At 48.9% G+C, this 15,685-nt stretch overlaps 1 protein-coding gene across 3 annotated transcripts in view; it reads right to left on the reverse strand.

Annotated features, from left to right (window-relative positions):
- PPARA (peroxisome proliferator activated receptor alpha) overlaps positions 1–15,442 on the reverse strand; it is an 84,931-nt gene extending 69,489 nt beyond the window's left edge. The window contains exons 1-2 of one of the 3 annotated variants that reach the window (XM_064283373.1): positions 15,384–15,442; positions 14,317–14,397 (exon numbers count right to left, since the gene is read on the reverse strand). The gene's annotated coding sequence lies outside the window, so the exon portion shown is untranslated. Of the gene's footprint in view, positions 1–14,316; positions 14,835–15,062; positions 15,251–15,383 lie in introns of those variants that run through there. The other 2 variants (XM_003420893.4, XM_023540004.2) reach the window with 2 other exon arrangements.
- Between the last annotated feature and the right edge of the window lie 243 nt (positions 15,443–15,685).

Here is a 15,685-nt window from a genome sequence, read left to right on the forward strand (position 1 = left end):
TATCACCAGTGCCACGTTAGCTGGCAGGTGTGCCGTGGGGGCAGGGACGTTTGTCCTCAACTGACACCGCCGGGCACTTAACAGGTCCCCCGTCCAAGGATGAACAGGACACGTAAGCGGTCTCAACGCTCCATGCCTCCTTGAGCAAGGATTGGTTCCCACTAGACTGCAAAAAAGGAGTCCCTGAGGCCCCTGGGAAGGAGCCCTGGTGGTGCAGTGGTTATGCACTCAGCTGTAAACCGAAAGTTGGGCGGTTTGAACCCACCAGCCGCTCTGTGGGAGAAAGATACAGCGTCTGCTTCGGTAAAGATTACAGCCTTGGAAACTCTGTCCTATAGGGTCACTATGAATCAGAACTGACTAAAGACAATGGGTTTGGGGGCCCCTGGGTGGTGTAAACAGTTAAGCACTCAGCTACCAACCAAAAGTTTGGTGGTTCGAACCCACCCACAGGCTCCTTGGAAGAAAGGTCTGGCAATCTGCTTCTGAAAAGTCACAGCCATGAAAACTCTATAAAGCCCAGTTCTACTCTAACACACATGGGGTCACCACAAGTCGGAATTGACGGCAACTGGCTCGTCTGTAAATCCATGAGGGCAGAAAGCAGCTGAAGAGCAGCTCCCAAGCTCTCCGTGCCCTAATCCGTGAGCCTGTAATGTGTGGTTTCACAAGGCAAAAGGGGCTTTGCAGGTGTGATTAAGGTTAGGGATCTCAAGGTGGAAGAGGAACCTGGATCACCCAGGTGGGCCACATCAAATCCCCCGAGCCCTTAAAAGCAGAGAACTTTCTCTGGCTGGAGTCAAGGAGATGCAACAGAAGGCAGGAGATGACGCAGAAAGCATGAAAAGGACTCTTCCTGCCACTGCTTTGAAAACGAAGGGGCCATAAGCCAAGGAATGTGGGCTGCCCCCAACACCTGAGAGTGCCCCCCATAACAACCAGCAAGGAAACGGAGACTGTATGTTTTCCAAACCCCCAGAACTGTACACTTAAAAAAGGATGAATTCTGCTGTAAGTAAATGATTTCTCAGGAAACTTGGAAGCAAACAAGCAAACTCAAACCCACCTGCCCAGTTTTCTAGGGGGTCTGTTAGGAAGTGGTGAGTCTGGTGTTGGCAGCCCGCCCAGCGCCATTGGCAAACCCACGAGGAGGGTAGTGAGGGTGAGAACTTCAAGGATATCGGGGAGCCAGCTTTGTTCCCACTTCATACCCCGGGGGGGGTTCATGGTCCCCTCCCCCCAGGGCAGGATACAGCTGCCTCCCTCCCCACCACCCGGCCAAGAAAAGTAAGAAACCTGCTACAGCCCCGGGTACTCATCAGCAGTTCTCTGTTAACCTGGAAGAGGGCTTTGCTGATAGCCTCGCATTCGTCTGGGGAAGGTTTTCCTCACTCACTTCTCTTGAACCAAACGGTATTTCGCTAACGACACCCTCTTTCTCTTATCCCTTCAGGTTCACCTTTCAGCGAGCAATGGGCACGCTCAGTTTTTTTTTTTTTTTGTATTAACTTTTATTTAGCTTCAAGTGAACGTTTACAAATCAAGTCAAACTGTCACATATAAGTTTATATACACCTTACTCCGTACTCCCACTTGCTCTCCCCCTAATAAGTCAGCCCTTCCAGTCTCTCGTGACAATTTTGCCAGCTTCCAACTCTCTCTATCCTCCCATCCCCCCTCCAGACAGGAGATACCAACACAGTCTCAAGTGTCCACCTGATACAAATAGCTCACTCTTCATTGGCATCTCTCTCCTACCCACTGTCCAGTCCCTACCATGTCTGATGAGTTGTCTTCGGGGATGGTTCCTGTTCTGGGCCAACAGAAGGTTTGGGGACTGTGACCGCCGGGATTCCTCTAGTCTCAGTCAGACCATTAAGTCTGGTCTTTTTGTGAGAATTTGGGGTCTATATCCCACTGTTCTCCTGCTCCCTCAGGGGTTCTCTGTTGTGCCCCCTGTCAGGGCAGTCATCGGTTGTGGCCGGGCACCATCTAGTTCTTCTGGTCTCAGGATGATGTAGGTCTCTGGTTCACGTGGCCCTTTCTGTCTCTTGGGCTCATAGTTATTGTGTGACCTTGATGTTCTTCATTCTCCTTTGCTCCAGGTGGGTTGAGACCAATTGATGCATCTTAGATGGCCGCTTGATAGCATTTAAGACCCCAGACGCCACATTTCAAAGTGGGATGCAGAATGTTTTCATAATAGAATTATTTTGCCAATTGACTTAGAAGTCCCCTTAAACCATGGTCCCCAAACCCCTGCCCTTGCTCCGCTGACCTCTGAAGCATTCAGTTTATCCCAGAAACTTCTTTGCTTTTGGTCCAGTCCAGTTGAGCTGACCTTCCATGTATTGAGTATTGTCCTTCCCTTCACCTAAAGCAGTTCTTATCTAACTAATCAGTAAAAAACCCTCTCCCACCCTTCCTCCCTCCCCGCCTCGTAACCACAAAAGTATGTGTTCTTCTCAGTTTATACTAATACTCAAGATCTTATAATAGTGGTCTTATACAATATTTGTCCTTTTGCCTCTGACTAATTTCACTCAGCATAATGCCTTCCAGGTTCCTCCATGTTATGAAATGTTTCACAGATTCGTCACTGTTCTTTATCGATGCGTAGTATTCCATTGTGTGAATATACCACAATTTATTTACCCATTCATCCCTTGATGGACACCTTGGTTGCTTCCAGCTTTTTGCTATTGTAAACAGAGCTGCAATATAAACATGGGTGTGCATATATCTGTTTGTGTGAAGGCTCTTATTTCTCTAGTGTATATTCTGAGGAGTGGGATTTCTGGGTTGTATGGTAGTTTTATTTCTAACTGTTTAAGATAACCCCAGATAGATTTCCAAAGTGGTTGTACCATTTTAGATTCCCACCAGCAGTGTATAAGAGTTCCAGTCTCTCCGCAGCCTCTCCAACATCTATTATTTTGTGTTTTTTGGATTAATGCCAGCCTTGTTGGAGTGAGATGGAATCTCATCGTAGTTTTAATTTGCATTTCTCTAATGGCTAATGATCGAGAGATTTTCTCATGTATCTGTTAGCTGCCTGAATATCTTCTTTAGTGAAGTGCGTGTTCATATCCTTTGCCCACTTCTTGATTGGGTTGTTCGTCTTTTTGTGGTTGAGTTTTGACAGAATCATGTAGATTTTAGAGATCAGGCACTGGTCGGAGATGTCATAGCTGAAAATTCTTTCCCAGTCTGTAGGTGGTCTTTTTACTCTTTTGGTGAACTCTTTAGATGAGCATAGGTGTTTGATTTTTAGGAGCTCCCAGTTATCTGGTTTCTCTTCGTCATTTTTGGTAATGTTTTGTATTCTGTTTATGCCTTGTATTAGGGCTCCTAAGGTTGTCCCTATTTTTTGTTCCATGATCTCTATTGTTTTAGTCTTTATGTTTAGGTCTTTGATCCACTTGGAGTTAGTTTTTGTGCTTGGTGTGAGGTATGGGTCCTGTTTCATTTTTTTGCAAATGGATATCCAGTTATGCCAGCACCGTTTGTTAAAAAGACTTATCTTTTCCCCAATTAACTGACACTGGGCCTTTGTCAAATATCAGCTGCTCATATGTGGATGGATTTATATCTGGGTTCTCAATTCTGTTCCATTGGTCTATGTGTCTGTTGTTGTACCAGTACCAGCCTGTTCTGACTACTGTGGCTGTATAATAGGTTCTGAAATCAGGTAGAGTGAGGCCTCCCACTTTCTTCTTCTTTTTCAGTAATGCTTTGCTTATCCGAGGCTTCTTTCCCTTCCATATGAAGTTGGTGATTTGTTTCTCCATCACATTAAAAAATGACATTGGAATTTGGATCGGAAGTGCATTGTATGTATAGACGGCTTTTGGTAGAATAGATATTTTTATAATGTTAAGTCTTCCTATCCATGAACAAGATATGTTTTTCCACTTAAGTAGGTCCTTTTTAGTTTCTTGCACTTGTACTTTGTAGTTTTCTTTGTATAGGTCTTTTACATCTTTGGTAAGATTTATTCCTAAGTATTTTATCTTCTTGGGGGCTACTGTGAATGGTATTGATTTGGTGATTTCCTCTTCGATGTTCTTTTTGTTGATGTAGAGGAATCCAAGTGATTATTGTATGTTTATCTTATAATCTGAGACTCTGCCAAACTCTTCTATTAGTTTCAGTAGTTTTCTGGAGGATTCCTTAGGGTTTTCTGTGTATAAGATCATGTCATCTGCAAATAGAGATAATTTTACTTCCTCCTTGCCAATCCGGATGCCCTTTATTTCTTTGTCTAGCCTAATTGCTCTGGTTAGGACCTCTAGCACAATGTTGAATAAGAGCGGTGATAAAGGGCATCCTTGTCTGGTTCCACTTCTCAAGGGAAATGCTTTCAGGCTCTCTCCATTTAGAGTGATGTTGGCTGTTGGCTTTGTATAAAAAAAAAAAAAAAAAAAATTTTTTTTTTTTTATTAGATGCCCTTTATTATGTTGAGGAATTTTCCTTCAATTCCTATTTTGGCAAGAGTTTTTTTTATCATAAATGGGTGTTGGACTTTGTCAAATGCCTTTTCTGCATCAATTGATAAGATCATGTGGTTTTGTCTTTTGTTTTATTTATATGGTGGATTACATTAATGATTTTTCTAATATTAAACCAGCCTTGCATACCTGGTATAAATCCCACTTGGTCGTGGTGGATTATTTTTTTGATATGTTGTTGAATTCTATTGGCTAGAATTTTGTTAAGGATTCTTGCATCTATGTTCATGAGGGATATAGGTCTGTAATTTTCTTTTTTTGTGATGTCTTTACCTGGTTTTGGTATCAGGGAGATGGTGGCTTCATAGCACACTCAGTTTTTTACGACAGAATCGAACCTGGAGGGCGTACCTGCTCTCGAGGCTAGAACTATCAGCGACAATGAGAACGCAGACCTGTAACCCCATGTCCGGTGTTTTCTTGCCTGTAGGTCATTAGTGTTAGTAATCACCTGGGATTTAAATTCTGCTGACTGAAGTGGGTCACAAGGAGTTTAACTCCAGCACTTAATGCCTTCAAGATAATAATCAGAACAACTAAAACAGGCTCTAAAATTTCCTGGGTATTTTCCTTCACTCTTTCCTCTTCCCCAGTTTGGTTCCCAAGTTTTAAAGACAAATATTTATCACATGGCCACATTTGAGTCACTGTAGAGACACGGTGCATGCTCCCGGGCTGCAGGGTGCTGAGGGAGAGCAGCCTCCCTGGCTTTCCTTCAGCCTATTTCTCACCAGGAATCCTGATGGCCTAGTGGTTAAGTGCTACGGCTGCTAACCAAAAGGTCGGCAGTTTGAATCCGCCGGGCGCTCCTTGGAAACTCTACGGGGCAGTTCTACTCTGTCCTATAGGGGCACTATGAGTCGGGATCGACTCAGTGGCAGTGGGTTTGGTTTTGGTTTGGTATCCCTCACCACGCTGAGGAGCTGGGCTATTTGTTTTCCTTCTGCCTCTCCTCCCAGGCTGGGAACCTTACTCCTCACATGGTGCAGAGCTTAAACTGCAGGGGACGCTGCTGTTTTCCCACTGCTTCTTCTAGTACCTAGAACAGGGCCTGGCACACGGTGAAAAAAACCAGCTGCTGTCAGGCGACTCCAACTCCTGGCGACCCGGGTGTGTCAGAGTAGAACGGTGCTCCAGAGGGTTTTCTGCGGCTGACTTTTTGGAAGCACATCTCCAGGCCTTTCTTCCGAGGTGCCTCTGGGTAGACTCAAACCTCCACCCTTTCAGTTAGCAGCTGAGCCCTTAACCATTTGTACCACCCAGGGACTCCAGGTGCTCAGTAAATATTTGTTGGATGAATGAATGAGCAAACAAAGAAATGAGAGAGGTCCTCAATAAACCACCGCAGAAGTGAAGGCAGATGGGTCGAATCAGAGCGATTCAAAGTGCTCCAGGGTGTCGATGGACCCAAATCCTGCATCTGGTTTGGGGGTGGGCTCAAGGAAGGCTTCTCGGTGGAGGTGGCATTTGATTGAGCCTTAAAGGCATCTCAAACTGAAGGCAATCCAGGAGGAACAGCACAAAGTGGCATGAAGCGCCTGTGGGCAGGTGTCACGGTGAGCCAGGCAGCAGCTGTTGCTGACCTCCCGGGTGTTTGCGTGCCATCAGGCAGGGCAGCATCAACCAAGTCATCGCTCAGAGGAGCACTTACATCAGGACACCCCAACCTTGGGGAGGTTTCCCTAGGAGGAGGTTCAAACTGAGATCTCAAGGACAGAAGTTGTGGGGGATGGGGGGACAGTGGAAGGGAGGAGGGCCGGGGAAGGGAGAGCTTTCCAGGCGAGGTGGTGGACAGTGTCGGTCCTGGAGGTCAGGCCACGCCTTCCTCACTCACCAGGGACTCAGGAACATCAGGTGGGTGAGTCAGTACTGAGGCTGGAGAGTTATAGGAGGCAGGTACCAGGACAGAGTTCCCACTAGGAGCCAGGATGACGGTCTAGGGGAAGCACCAGTATTCACCATCCGCAGACCCATTAAACAACCTTTCCAAGGGCCCTGAGCCTCGTCCTGTCTCTAAGGCGGCTGCTGCAGGCCAGTGATGGTGACTGGAAGAACGAGGGTGGCAGGTCAGGCTCGGGGGAGGGGCTGGACACACGGGTTTGCCAGCCTCCCAGAGGGTCACGGGCATTTGCAAGAGGCAGGTGGATGTGGAATCCAGAGCTCACAAGAGGTTAACAGAGTGCAGTGTCCACAGGGGGCGGGAAAAGGCAGGTGGACCCAGGTAATGGCGGGGGAGGGCAACGCTAGCACAGGAAGAGAGAGAGGTGGGGAGGGATCCAGACCGGGCATGCAGCACAGCCATAAAGCACCTGCCCTCGGGCAAGTCACCTTCATCTGAACAGGGATGAGGGCGGTGCTTTTAGAAGGAACCGTGGTGGCGCAATGGTTAAGTGCTCAGTTGCCAACCGAAAGGTCAGGGGTTTGAACCTACCCTGTGGCTCTTTGGGAGAAAGACCTGGCAATCTGCTCCTGTATGGGGTCGCTCTGAGTCACCCAATAACAACAATAACAAAAATTACGGCTTTTAGAACAACAGAGGGAATGGACGTATTTCACCTCCAATTAGAATTTCATCTTCCATCTCTTAAAACTGGCTCCTGTCCTTGGCTCTAATTTTTAATTCCTCTCTCTTGTCTTTGAGAGGTTTCATCTTGAAGAAACCACACCAGACTCGACATCACAACTGGCACTTTGTGAAGTATCTGGGAAATGATCCGTCCGACTCAGAAAGCCCACGTTTGAGTCATTCATTCCAACAGGAGTAACTGAACACTTCCTAGTTAGCATGCTCTTCACCATGGCTGTATTTCTCCCTTGGCTATTTTTTTTCCTTCTGGAGTCTTCTTTCTCTTCTTCTACGTCTTGTGCCCTGTGCTGTCCTTGGATATGGTTAAATATTCACCTTCACGTAGATTTCTGACCCAGACACTAACAGCTAACCTTGCTGGATTCATCTAAACACAGAGAAAGCAGCAGGCAAAAGGCCTCTGTGTTTCCACGGTGAAAGAAATACACCATATTCATGTCTTCTTATATGGACATTGTCATGGATTGACTTATGTCGCCCCCAAAATATGTGTATCAACTTGGTTAGGCCATGATTCCCAGTATTCTGTGGTTGTCCTCCATTTTGTGATTGTAATTTTATGTTGAGAGGAGTAGGGTGGGATTGTAACACCACCCTTACTCAGGTCACCTCCCTGATCCAATGTAAAGGGAGTTTCCCTGGGGTGTGGTCTGCACCACCTTTTATCGCTCAAGAGATAAAAGGAAAGGGAAGCAAGCAGAGAGTTGGGGAGCTCATACCACCAAGAAAGCAGCACCAGGAGCACAGTGCATCCTTTGGACCCAGGGTCCCTGCGCCTGAGAAGCTCCTCCACCAGAGGAAGTTTGAGGACCTTCCTTAAGAGCCGACAAAGAGAGAAAGCCTTCCCCTGGAGCCAACGCCCTGAATTTGGACTTTTAGCTACTTTACTGTGAGAAAATAAGCTTCTCTTTGTTAAAGCCATCCACGGGTGGTATTTCTGTTATAGCAGCGCTAGATGACTGAGACAGACATCCTGCCGAATACTCTCTGTGCTCTAACTACGTACATAAAGTCTGGGACTTAGACCGAATTGTCGTTGCTGGGTGCTGCTGGGTTGTTTTCAGCTCATAGCGACCCCACGGGACAGAGAAGACCTGCTCCACAGGCTGCGCTCTTTACAGGAGCAGATTGCCAGGTCTTTCTTCCACGGAGCTGCTGAGTGGGTTTGAACCGCCAACCCTTCGGTTAGCAGCTGATCGCTTAAATATTTGTGCCACCAGGGCTCCTTGAATGAATTACTCCTGCTCTTATTTTAAAGTTTTCCACGGTAACCCTCCTCCAGTCACTGTCTGCTGTCACCTTAGCCAGGACCTGTGACCTTCCTCTTTAGTCAAACCCACCAACACTGACTCTTTACTTCCTATTGTTTCTCCGGCCCTCATAATCTTTGGTTTTTAGGCTGGTTGAGCAAAGGGTCCAGGTGCCAGGTGATGCAAATGGTTTGCTCGACAACTAACCAAAAAGGTCGGTGGTTCGAACCCGCCCAGTGGTGCCACAGAAGAAAGGCCTGGCAATCTGCTTTTGTAAAGATTACAGCCAAAAAAAAACACCCTACAGGAGCTCAGCTCTACTCTGACACATGGGATCACTGTGAGCTGGAAACGACTCAACGACTCAATGGCAAGGGGTTTGGTTTTAGCAGAGGGCCAGCAGTACTTCCCTCACCAACTCCATCTCCTTTCCAGCTCCTGCCCCACCCCAGCCCCCACCTCTGAGGTCCTGCACCACCTTTGCCTTATCTGAGCCTGGGGTCCTCTTTCACCGGTTTGGACAAACGCTCGAGGCACCAACATGTCCACCCCCACAGCCTTATCACTACTTGTCCCTCGGGTTCTTTTCACCCTGTCTGTACTGGCCTTTTTTCTCAAGTATCGTTCGCTTCCAATGTCTTTTCGGTACCCCCTACCTTCCTCTTCTTCTTCCACCTGTTTCTCAAAGCTGCCTTCTTAGGCTCTCACTCTCCATTAAGCACTCACCTACAACAGCTTTGCACAAAACTTTCTTTTTTTTAACTACCTGCCTCTGAAGGTGTGCTCACTGCCTATAAAGGATTAGGTTGGTTAATTTACTTAATTTTTTTTAATTGTGATGAAAATACACATAAGGAAACATGCCATCTCAACAACTTCTACACGGTCTGGTGACACTGACGACGTTCTTCACTTTGTGCAGCCATTCTCGCTATCTTTTCCCAAATCATTCACCCGCCAATTAGGTCTGTTTTTCCGATTTGAGAATGACAGCAGTAGAATATCCTCCTTTCTGGAAAACAGTCTCAAAAAAGCAAGTTTTTCTCAGGAAAGGAGACCACGAATGTCATGCTCTGAACTTCTGTGCACTTTCGATCACCTGCTTGTGACTCACCTGGTGGGCACAATGGGCAGAGATAGAACCCATAGTTCCCTTGCCTAACGTGGCAACCGATTCCATAACATTTTTCAAAGTGGTGGGAAAAAGAGGCAATCATGACACTCAAGCAAGATCCTCCCTGCATTGATCCTAAAATTCAAAGAATATGGCAAACACGCCAAATACTGCCCTGTTTGATTCTATTGCAAATAGTTTTCACACACCGAGAGATGAGTCAACTCAAACCAAAACTCACATTCCCCTGAGCAATGTTTTCTGAGCGCCATTCCTGTGAGCCCCAACCTCAACGCACAGATAGGAAAACAGAATAGAAAGTGAGAGGAAATAAACAAGAGACTGACCCAGTTATCAAGCTTTACCCTAAAATGCGCTCAGATGAGACGTCATCTGGAATTTACCATGTTTACTCTCACTCCAGGGGAGTATTTACCTTAGGCTGGTGGTCTAGTACACGTCAACTTGTTCAATAAAGGAAGTGCCTACAAAGCTTTTAAAGATTGCTCTGGGAAAAATCACTTTATTTAACATGTAGGTCATGGAAGAAAACTTGCTTTCAGCTCATCGAGATTCTGACCCTGCCATCCTGTACTTGGCAAGAAGCCGTATCCCTTCATTGTAAATATGCATTTAAACTCTCACATAAGGCAGATGGCTAACTTCTTAGGAAGCTCAGCAAGGGACATACCCACATGCTGATATTTAAGTAACTGGGTCACTTTTACTCTGGCCTGGTGATGTGCCACCTCACTCTGCTTACCATGTCCCCCTGGGCTATTTCAGTTATGAAGGGCTGCAGGAAAACTTGGGGTCTCACACACTCTTAAAAATGAAAAGAAAAAAAAAAAAGGGACAACTATATTATTTATTCAACTATATAATAATTTAAAATCATTCATACGAAGCTTCATTAACTCAGAGTGAAGCAGTCATTCTGTTCAAAATGATATTCTCTCCAGGGCTTACTTGCCGCCTCTAAGTTAACGGGTGAGCGAAGGCAATCCAAGCAGAAACCTCTCCTCTGTACCTGCAAAGCCTCTCACGATGCAACGAGATACAAGCAGTCAGATGAGCACTGCAGGCCGGAACGCAGAAGGCATTCAGTCACTGTTGGCTCTAATTTCTGGTGTGCACACTTTATCTCCACAACTGGAGCAGGAACAGGACCCCGGTCCATTTAAATATAAGGATTCCCCAACCTCCAAGGTTTTAACACATCTCTCTATTTCCTACAAGGCCCCCAGGTGGCACAAATCGTAGTGATCAACTACTAATCGAAAGGTTGGCATCCAAACCCGCCTTTGGCACTGCAGAAGAAAGGCCTGGCAGTCTCTTCCCTAAGAATTTCAGCCACGAAAGCCCCAGGTAGCACTTCTACTCTATAACACAGGGGGTCGCCATGAGGTGGAATCAACTCTATGGCAGCGGGTTTGGTTTGGGTTTTTCTTTCCTACTAAGACAGTTATTAAGGAGCCCTGGCGGCGCAGAAGTTAAGTGCTTGTCTGCTAACCAAAAGGTTGACAGTTCAAACCCCCTAGCCGCTCTGTGGGAGAAAGATGTGGCAGCCTGTAAAGATTCCCACTGCCGTTTAGCTGATTCTGACTCACAGCAATCCTTCAGGACAGGGTAGAACTGCCCCATAGTGCTTCCAAGGCTATAGTTTTTGCGGGGGCAGACTGCCACATCTTTCTGCCATGGAGTGGCTGGTGGGTTTCAGCCGTCAACCTTTCGGTTAGCGCTTTCTATAGGGTCCCTGTGAGTCAGAAACAGCTCGATGGCAATAGGGAATGGTGGGGGAGTGATGGGGGAGACAGTTGTTTGGGATTTGAATCCACCATCCTGCAGAAAGAAATAGCATTTTATTTGGTTTGAGTCTCAGGCCGTCTCATCTGACACCGAATCTCTACCCCAAACATAGTATCCACTGCTACCTCCACCCCTGCAGCACTCTTGTAACAGGCACCATAGCGGAAGCCTGGCAGGGTGTAGGGGACATGCCCGCGCAGAGCTGACTGAGGGGTGGGCTCTCGCTGTCCTAGGCTTGAGGGAGGCTGCAAAAATGCCCAGGGGAAATCCTGCTGCTGTAGGAGGAGGCTGCCATCTTTACTTGCTTTGGGGTACCCCCTGGCTGGCCCCCACCCAAACTTGAATACTGGAATTGAACACAGACGCCCATCAATAAATCCTTATTGAATTACATTCTGTTCATCATTTACTTATTCCTGAACATTCACAAGTACCCACTGGTGGTGCAATGGTTAAGCGCTCAGTTACAATCAAAACGTTGGTGGTTCGCACTTGCCTAGCAGCTCCACAGGGGTAAGTCCTGGCAATCTGCTCCCATAAAGATTACAGTCCAGGAAACCCTATGGGACAGCTCTACTCTGTCACATGGGGTCGCTATGAGTCAAAATTGACTCAATGGCACCCAACAACCACAACTAAGTGTCACAATGGATTTAAACATATCAACAATCACGAAAATGGCACAGCACTGGGCAACGTTTCAGTCTGTCGTACATAAGATCGCTGTGAGTCAGAGCTGACTCGAAGGCAAACAGCAACAACAAAGTATAAAGGACCGACCAGGCAGAAACGGATGGGGGCGTCATCCCTGCAGACGGTGGGTTAGCTCGGTGCGCAGTCAGACAGGCCACGAGCCCCAGCGGAAGGCAGCGCCCAGTGATGGCTCGAGAGGGTGCGATCTAGGGCCAGATGGGAGCACTTCCAGCTTCGGGAAGTCTGGGCGGATTTCACTGACCCTGCCTTTCAGCAGGTCCCCCAGGGTGAGGAGCAATCCCTTGCTGGGTCTGTATATAACCTAGACAGACCTGAGTACGGACAGCGGTCAATGCAGTACCACCAGGAGCCGGGGTCACGTTCACATTCAAAAGAAGCAGGGAGCGCACAGGACACTTGTTCTCCTGGGGTAGAACTCTCACTCCCTATTCAGGATAAAAATGAAAACTTTTGGTATGTACGGCACGGGGGTGGGGGGTAGGGGGTGTTGGGTTTCTTTCTGAAAGCCTTAGAAAAATCCTAAAACAGTTGAGGCAAAAATCACACAGGTATCCGAGCTGGTGCCACGAGAAACGCAGACAGCCTGTGGCAGGTCTCCCTCCTCTCTGAGACATGTCCTGGGATAGGCGTGGTTTTCTACACTTGACAAAGCGTTTCCGCGTAAGTCACCACTGTTGAGCTTCACATAACCCTTCAGACAGGGACTGTCTTCTGATGAGAAAACAGCAGTTTGGAAAGGTGGGCAAAGGTCCTGGGGCCTGGCGCTCAGGAACTAAGATCCCCAGATTCGGTGATAAACGATCTAACCTTTCCCACTGTACCAGCCTGCCCCCTGGTGCAAACCAAAGTCTTCAATTACTTTTGCTCTCTGCTGACCTCAGAACAAATCCAGGGTCACCACAAAAATGGCGAGGGAATAAGTCCTTCACTTTTTGAAGAGCGCAAACTCTTCCAGGGCACCAAAGTATCAGGGATAGAAGATGCTACATAATTACATACTCTAGAGGACAGAGAAGGAGCACACCTTCAAATAAAGAGCAAATCAGACTCTGTGCCAGTCTGTCACCTGCAGCACAGACCTGGCAATTCACATACCGAGCACTCCTTACAGCTGTCAGCTCAGCACATCTCGCCAGACAGAAGTACTTGGAAGGACAGACAAGTTCTTTAAAATATTGTCCTCCTATGGCTTTCCCTCCTGTTTGCGCTTGACTTCAAAGTGCCTTCAACACTCAAATTGTCAATTAAAACTCTTCGCCTGATTTTCCCTAATCACATGGCCTTGGAGGCAGCCTGGCCTGTTTTAGCAATTATTCAGATGGAAACAGTAGTTACAGCAAATGCTTTTCCTACAAACAGGAACTCTGCCTTTTTTTTTTTTTTTTGAAACGTTTATGGAACATTTACAAAACTGACACTACACCAAGCTGCCAAAAACAGAAATAAAAGCAGAGGCCCTCAGATTCTGAAAAAGCAGAAATTACACAGGCCACATCCTCTGGTTGACTGCAACAAAATTAGCATGAGGGTTCCACAAAAAGGCCAGCCCCTTGGAAGTTAAAACCCTATCCATCCCCTGCCATGAAGGACACATCCATTCACACACACACACACACACACACACACAGCAAAACTGTGGCAGAAGAAGAAAAGAGAACCTACTTACAAGTCCTACTTACAAGCCTGGCACACACGAGCTAGCGAAAAGAGCCATTTTATGGTAATGGGATGTCCCTGACTACACCTTTAACAGGTGAGAAAAGAAAAACTTTTTTTTTCCTACCATCAGTTAACTTCCTTTGGCTGCAAAGTTGTATAGAATTTTGTCAGGTCCACTGTCTCCTGGAGAACATGAAATGTTTCTGGTATTCCACAGGACAGTGGCCACACAAATCTGTATCATTTGGGGACTTTTTCAGGCCACCCCTGCCCTGGCTGTTGGCAGTCCTAGCGCTTCCCTACTATCTCCAGAAGCCATCTGCTTAGCCTTCACATTCGAATTAGAACAGCTAAAAAACAGCACGCTCCTCTGCGGTGGTATCTACCGTTTAAAAGCAACCATTAAATAACAGCATTTTCTGTGACCTTGTCTAGTTGTAAATAACCTGAAACCAGCCTCCTACAACGAAATGAAGTTCTTCCTGAAACCCACACGTTAAGGCAGGACTTTACAAGAAAAAATACATTCAGTTTTACCTTCACTGAAAATATAGCTGACATTGCTTCATAAAGCAACAATAATCATTAACAGCCACCTTGCCGCTGGCGCCGCAAGCAAACACCGAACTATTGCGATCTGGGACCGTCTGTAAATTCAACCTTCCATTTACCTGTCACGGGGACTTCTTGGTTCTGAGATGGCCTCGCCACAGCTGTTACTTCGCGGGAAAGGTAGGGCCTTCAACTCCAGCCTTGGCAGCAAGAAAGTAAAGGAGAAAATTATTACAATATGTTCTCTGGACTCCTCCCAACTCTCCACCAACTTGCAAGAGGAACGTCACCTAACCCCTGCCTCGCGCAAAGGCTACGGCTTGACAGCGTGGTTCCCACGAAAACCCTTTGCCCCTCCTCCTGTGCCCGGCTCCTCAGCGCAACCTTTCGCAGGCAGCCCGGGGTGGGGGGTGGTGGGACATGGGGAGGGCAGGGTTGGGACTGGGGCTGGGAGGTGGGCGCGTGCAGCCCCTAAGCCCCATAAAGCCCAGCGAAGCCCAAGACACTCTACAACCATGTCCTTTTCTAAGAAAGAATCTTGACATTTGTGGCACTTTCCCCTCTTTCGATTAGAAAGGCTGGCAAAACAGGCTGAGCAGCTGTCCAAGAAGCCAGGACCACAGCAGCGCAGGACGGCGGCCCTTCCGCCAGCACCCCTCCGTCTCCACCGCGCCCCGCGGGCCAAGGCGCCGAGAGGCGGTGTTCCGAGGGTCGTGGCGGCCTTCGCAGAAACCCACCCGACCCGTCGGGGCCTGCGCGAGCTATTCCGTTGGAACCCGGCACGGCAGCAGCGCCTGTCCAGGACCGCGCAGGGAGCGGGGAGACCGTCTCTCTAAGGCGGCCCGCGGCCCGGGCGCAAACGCACCCGGAGTTTCTTCCATGGACCGGGCGCCAGCACTTGCCCCCTCCCTCGGGGCTGCCGACCAGTCCTCGGGGCCGCCCTCCTCGGCGGCCTTGGGTGTCTCAGGAACACCCCCAGGTCGGTGACACCAGGACCTTCGCGTAGCCCCGGCCCCGGGCGGACGAGGATGAGTGGACGCCAGGCCCAGCCGGCCGCTCTGAGCGAGGCCGAGCGGGGCGCCAGAGGCCGGGGTCCCCGCCCGAGCCCGCGCCCCGCGCGCATGCGCCGCACCCCTCCTTCGCCGCCTAACCCGCGCCCCGCGCCCCGCGCCCCCGCCCCGGGCACCTGAGCGGCAGCCGCTGCCCCGGGCCTCCTGGCCGACGCGCCGAGCTGGCGGCGCCGGGGAGGGCGCTCCTGCCGCCTCCGCCCCGCCCGCCGCTTCCCCCTCCCGGCGCCAACCCCGCCCGGTCCCCGGGTCCCGGGTCCGCCCCCCCGCGGCACGCGCCGCCCCGCCCGGCATCCCCCCCGCGCCGCCTCCCGGAAGCCCCGCCCCAGGCCCGGCGGACACACCCCCGGACGGCCGAGCCCGATTGGCCGCGCGCGGGGGCGGGACGCGCCGCGGTGTCCCACCTAGTGCCCGGGACCGC

This window comes from Loxodonta africana, chromosome 4 (assembly GCF_030014295.1).
Source record: "Loxodonta africana isolate mLoxAfr1 chromosome 4, mLoxAfr1.hap2, whole genome shotgun sequence".
Taxonomy (NCBI): Eukaryota; Metazoa; Chordata; class Mammalia; order Proboscidea; family Elephantidae; genus Loxodonta; species Loxodonta africana.